Raw genomic sequence first — 6,060 nt, 5'->3', positions numbered from 1 at the left:
ATCCCCTGCTTGTACTGGCCCTGATCATATAATGCTCTATATGCTCTCTGCGGAGTCAAAGCGCAAGGATAATCTGTCAGCAATTGAGCATACTCCTCTATGTCTGTGAAGGCCTCATCGTACAGTCCAAGTAGAATAGAAAATTGACTAATGCTCATGCTGTGGTGATGTCTAAATACTCTAAACTAGATCGTGTCAACGCTTGAGAAGCAACTTTAAGACCGATCGAACTCAAACAATGAGAACACTCTAGTGTAAGCATGCGGATAGCTGGCTCCATGATCAATAGTAAACACCACCAACTACCCACCGAGAGGAGCTCGTCAACCTCATCGGCCATGTCAGCAGCTAACTGCACCTTCCTAAGCAAGCTCAAATCAAAAAATCGCATCAGACCGAACTTGAGCTTCGACAAATGCTCGAATCGAGCCTGGTGCTCGGGAATCGAGAACTTTATATGCTCCGGCTCAAGTGAGGCCTCTCGAGGATGCTTGCCAGTTGTTTCTTAGTCCTTGGTTCCATACCTACAAGTATTGAAAAGAAAATTGATTAAATAAACTCACAAAACTATACTGCAGGAATCCACACTGTCGTGTGGAAATTCCACATGCCCGTGTGGATCAACGGGACGTGAAAACCGCACGGCCACATGCTAAAATTCCACAAATACACCCTAAGAATCATGTCTAAACTCATTCTAAACATGCAATAGCCATTTTAGCATAGAAACGAAGTACATTCACCAGATTAAATTGAAGAAAATCAAGTATAGCGAAGAAAAGATCAATTGAGGGTTTTCCGACAAAACGAAGTGGAAAACCTTGAAATCGGCCTGAAAGCTCAAGTAAAATCTCTCGAAATCGATGGTGCAAGGTTGATAGAGTACAAGGATTCATTCACTGAGTGTTTGGGAGTGAAAAGACAAGAAAGCGCAATGGATTTATAAAGAAAACTCGCGTCATTCGAATTCTGTACATCCACAAGGGCGAGTGGAAATTACACACGCTCGTGTGACTCCACAGGGGATCTTCACTGAGGCAGACACACACCCTTGTGTGCTCTCGGGATAGCACACTTTATCTCTGAACGCATCCACATGCCCCTATGGCTTCTGTCCAACCGAGAAAAATTCTAAGTGTTCCACACGCCCCTGTGAAAAATCCACACGGGCGTGTGGATCTTCATAGGGGTACTCACAGGGGCATCTACACGCCCCTGTGTTCTCTCGGGATGGAGGAGACCTCTCTGCAGGAATTCACACAGCCATGTGGGAATTACCCACGTCTGTATGCCATCCACAGGATCATACATAGGGGCTAACACACGTCCCTATGTCTTCTCTGGATAGAGCTCTGAACGTCTACAAATAAACACACACCCGTGTGAAAATTCCATACGGAGCGTGTGACCATCACAAGGTTGTTCATAATGGCAGACGCACGCACATGTGTCCTCTCGGGATGAGCTCTGAATGAAAACACACGCTCGTGTGGAATTTCCACACGGCCGTGTGGACTTTTCACACGGCCGTGTGTTTTCTCTAGATAACTTAGAAAAATCTGCATGCTAGGCAAAAAATTTCTAAACATGTATACATACTCGGAGCCTGCCTCTACAATGCAAAATTAACTAGAGAATCATGAAAAACATGCTCAAATGACCAAGAAACTTTGCCACACACAAATAAGCACACGATAACATCAATGATCTACAAGAAAAACACAGCAATTTGCATATAAAAATCAAGACACCAACACTCAAAGCCTTATTCATGCAAGTACTAAACTAAAAACTAGAAAAACAGTAAAGACTTAGATTAGCTCCCAAGAAGCACTTGTTTAATATCACTAAGCTTGATGCACCTCTTCTTACCTCAAGGGGGCTCATAAATAAAGGTTTTCCTCTTACCCATAACCTGAAAGCATGATGAACATAATCTTTTGAGGGTAGAGGAGGAGTTATTGAGCATGTTACCACATGAGGGTTTGTCACCCTCATACCGTTCTTGTACATCCCAATTAGCCTTGGGGCATTTCTTGTGGTGTCTCCTTACTCGCTTTATCTTTCAGAACGCCTTCTTTTATGATCCCTGGGGTATATGGTACCTTTTCCTCTAGACCAAGCATCAAGACTTCTTTATTTTCCACTTCTTCGTCTAGCACCCCTTCATATGGATCCGGATTCATCATTTCCTATACATATTCATCTATTAGTTCATAGGTAGTGTTAAGAAAGTAAAGAGTATAATTAAAGTCAAGAGAATATCATATGGCTTCAGCAAGGCGGTATGTCAACTTGTCATCGCCAACCCTCAACGTCAACTCCCCACAGACCATGTCGATAAGTACCTTGGAAGTGCCCAAGAATGGTCTCCCAAGTATCAAAGGAACATCTACATCCTCGTCGATGTCCAACACTACAAAGTCCACAGGAAATATGTACTTGTCAACCTTCACAAGTACGTCTTCAATAATTCCCCTCGGATTTCTAACTGTTCAATCGACCAATTGAAGTGTCATCCAAATGGACCTAGGCTCTCCCAAGCCTAGCTTCTAAAGGAACAAGTATGGCATGACATTGATACTTGCCCCTGAATCTGCCAATGCCATCTCTTCACCCATATTACCAATGTTGCACTGAATAACAAAGCTTCCCGGGTCTTTTTTCTTGTTCGGTATATTCTTTTGCAAAACCGCCAAACAAGAGGCATCTAGATCACCAATGCACTCTCCTCCAGCTTCCTCTTGTTGGTCAAAAAATCCTTCAAAAACTTTACATACCGAGGTATTTGGGACAACGCCTCCACAAAAGGAATGTTGATGTGCAATTGCTTGAATAGACTCAAGATCTTCTTGTATTGCTCATCATTTTGGTCATTCTTCAATCTTGAAGGATAAGGGATTCTTGGCTTGTAAGGTGGGGTTTCCACCTCTTTCTCCTTGTTTGCTCTCTCCTCAACCTCCACAACCTCGGGTGCTTCAACATTGGTCTTTTCATTTGGAAGCCTACCATCAACCTCACGACCACTTCTCAAAATGATCGCCTTTACATGTTCTCTCGGATTAGTTTTGGTGTTACTAGGCAAGCTCCCTTGAGGTCTCTCCGATAATGACTTTGTAATTTTCCCCACTTGATTTTCTAGATTGTACAATGATGCGGTGTGGTTGCGAAGTATAGCTTCAACCGATTGAAACCTTGTGTCCTATGACTGCACAAATTTCATCAAAGCTTTCTCTAGATCGGTCATCTAGGGTTTCCAAGCCTGAAACTCTGTTCTCCATGTTCGGGCCTTGTTGTTATTGTTGTTTGAAACCCGGTGGTGCCATGGCCTTTTGTTGCCCTTGGTTATTCCAAGAAAAGTTGGGATGGCTTCTCCACCATTTGTTGTAGGTGTTTCTATAAAGATTGCCTTGTCCTCTTCCCGAATTGCCCACAAAGTCTACTTGTTCAGTTGGGGTTGAAGTAGCAATCGAAATAGGATAATCGGATGGCATATGCAAATTCCCACAGCCAGCACAACTTGTGATTGTGGCTACCCTTGGTGAAGTCAATGTATCCAATTTCTTGCTTAATGCCTCTACTTGGGCTGCCAAGGATGTAACCGCATCAATTTCATAAAGTCCGCCCACTTTCTTCCTTTCTCTTGCATTCGATTGGTAGCTATTCAAACCCATTTCTTCAATCAATTGCCGATTTGTACCTTTTGCGGCGGTATCTAGAAGTTATTTGCTGCATGAGCTCAAACCATTATAAAATGTATTAATGATAATCCACTCGGGGAACCCATGTTGTGCACACTTCCGCAAAAAGGTCCTTGAATCGTTCCCAAGTCTCAAACAAAGTTTCAAGTTCCATCTGAGTAAATGAAGATATCTCATTACGAAGCTTTGCTCGATTTTCCTGGAGGAAAGTACCTTGCAAGGAAAGCTTCGACCATTTCGTTCCATGTTGTGATGGAAGCTCTTGGAAATGAATGAAGCCATTGTTTGGCCTTTCCTTTCAAAGAGAATGGGAAAGCCCTCAAGCGAATTGCTTCATTAGAAACCCCATTGATCTTCAACATGTCGCGCACTTCAAGGAAGTTCTCAATATGATTGTTTGAGTCTTCATCGGCTAAGCCCATTAAATTGTGCAGACTGTTGAACTATCTAAATAAAGGCAGGCTTCAACTCAAAATTTTGGGCTGCTACCGGTGGCCTCACAATTTCGATTATGTCCCATGAATAGTAGGTCTAACAAAATCTGAAAGAGTTCTTCGATGACCCTCTTGTTCAGCCATGTTTTCAGATCATTCATTCTCTATCTCAGCTGAAATGATTCTATTATTGCACAGGTTCTTTACCCCTTCTACGAAGTGTTCGTTCAAGTTTAGGATCTCCTTCAACCAATGTCGAAGGGTTTCCTCGGTTCATAACTTGGAGCTGATCCAAAAGAAAGAAAAACAAATCAGAACGATGATAGAATAAGAAAGTGTGAAATAGAGTAAATGATGAATAGCTAAAATAGCAAAGTGCAAAGTGTTTCTAAAACACCTACTCCCTGGAAACGGCGCCAAAAACTTGACACACCCTTTGCTTGTGACCCGCAAGTGCACGAGTTTGTCAAAGTAATAATACCCCGGTGAGTGTATACTCGAATCCACAGGAAATAGTGATAAGAAACACAAAGATTTCTATTTAACTAAAGTGAAAGATGAATCAATAGTGGTGTAAACAAAATCAATATGAAAAGAACTAAAGAAAATAAGAAAGAGAGGCACAATAAAATGAGAGGAAAGGCAATCGATAGAAAGTGGGGCATTCGGACATTGCTTCCACTAGGACTATTGTTCCTAGTGCAAGACCAATCATTATGCCTCCTAACTAATGTCTAATGAGTCGTGTAGATCCTTAACAACACTGTCCGAAAACTTAAGGTTAAACGTTACTAACCCATACACTACACCCTGGTGGAGAAATCTCTCAGTCTTGACACCCCACACTGTGCTAGGTTCTTTAGGCTCTAGGAATTCCAAGGGATAAATCCTATTCCCTAATATAGATCTAACACTTTGGTCCAGGCGAAAGACCCCTAATCCCAATTAAGCCCCAGAACTAAGGATTACTTCATCGCTTCACTCTGTTGCTCGCATAACTAGGCCCCAGCGGAGTTCGTCTCTTAACACTTCACTCTATTGTGACCGCAAAGAACTCTTGGAATGTGGAGATAGGGTAAATTACACTGGAGGGGAAAGGGGACGCTTCGCTACCTCTCAACTCACCCTCTCAACCCTCTCCAATCTAGCATTATCTAACCCTCATGGTGTGTCACTCATCCACAAGGATTACCAAGATGGATTCTCAACCCTAGTGTCACTCTAAGGGAAAATCAATACAACAAGCATTCAAGATTGGAACTCAATTAAAAAAATCAATTAAGGAAAGAATAATAAAAGGTCAAAGAAATAATATCATCCTAGGGTTTATAAGTCCAAGTACCCACTATGGGTTTAGCTCTCCATGGAGCAAAATACAATCAACAATGAAGACAAAAGTAGAGAGATACAATCCATAAATAAAAACCCCTTGCTATTCGTGTTGATTGTCTTGTGGAGTAGCCTCGGCCTCTTCAAAGGTTCCCTTGTCAAGCCTAGGGCACACCTCGCCGAATCGATGCCAGCGAAAGCTCCCCCAATAACTATCTTCCGATGGAACGTGATGTCGAAGGCCATATAACCACTCCAAAAACCTTGCCAAAGCCTCTCTAAACCCTAGCTACATGCCTCTCCAAAGTTGGGGAAAAGATGGAGAAAAGATCGAAAAGAGAATCCACAAATCGGTACAAATCACGGCTTTATAAAGGACTGGAATCAGGAATCCACATGAGCGTGTGAAATTTTCACACGCCCATATGAATCTGCAGAAAATCTGTTTTCGATGATCTGTGAATAGTAAATTGCTACAGTAAATTGCTACATTGATTTGCTGCAATAACCTGCTATGGTACCCCATAAAAATACTCCCGAATCCACACTTTTCATCGAGGCAACAAAAAGGGGCACAATTCTATGCTGTAGATTTC

General features: G+C 42.3%; 1 non-coding gene across 1 annotated transcript; it reads left to right on the top strand.

Annotated features, from left to right (window-relative positions):
- Positions 1 to 3,780: 3,780 nt before the first annotated feature.
- Positions 3,781 to 3,888, top strand: LOC120281598. Its single transcript, XR_005542725.1, has one exon. It is a non-coding gene; the product is annotated as a small nucleolar RNA R71 (small nucleolar RNA).
- The last annotated feature ends 2,172 nt before the right edge of the window (positions 3,889 to 6,060 follow it).

Source organism: Dioscorea cayenensis, chromosome 2 (genome assembly GCF_009730915.1).
Source record: "Dioscorea cayenensis subsp. rotundata cultivar TDr96_F1 chromosome 2, TDr96_F1_v2_PseudoChromosome.rev07_lg8_w22 25.fasta, whole genome shotgun sequence".
Taxonomy (NCBI): domain Eukaryota; kingdom Viridiplantae; phylum Streptophyta; class Magnoliopsida; order Dioscoreales; family Dioscoreaceae; genus Dioscorea; species Dioscorea cayenensis.
This window is presented reverse-complemented; position numbering and strand designations above follow the sequence as displayed.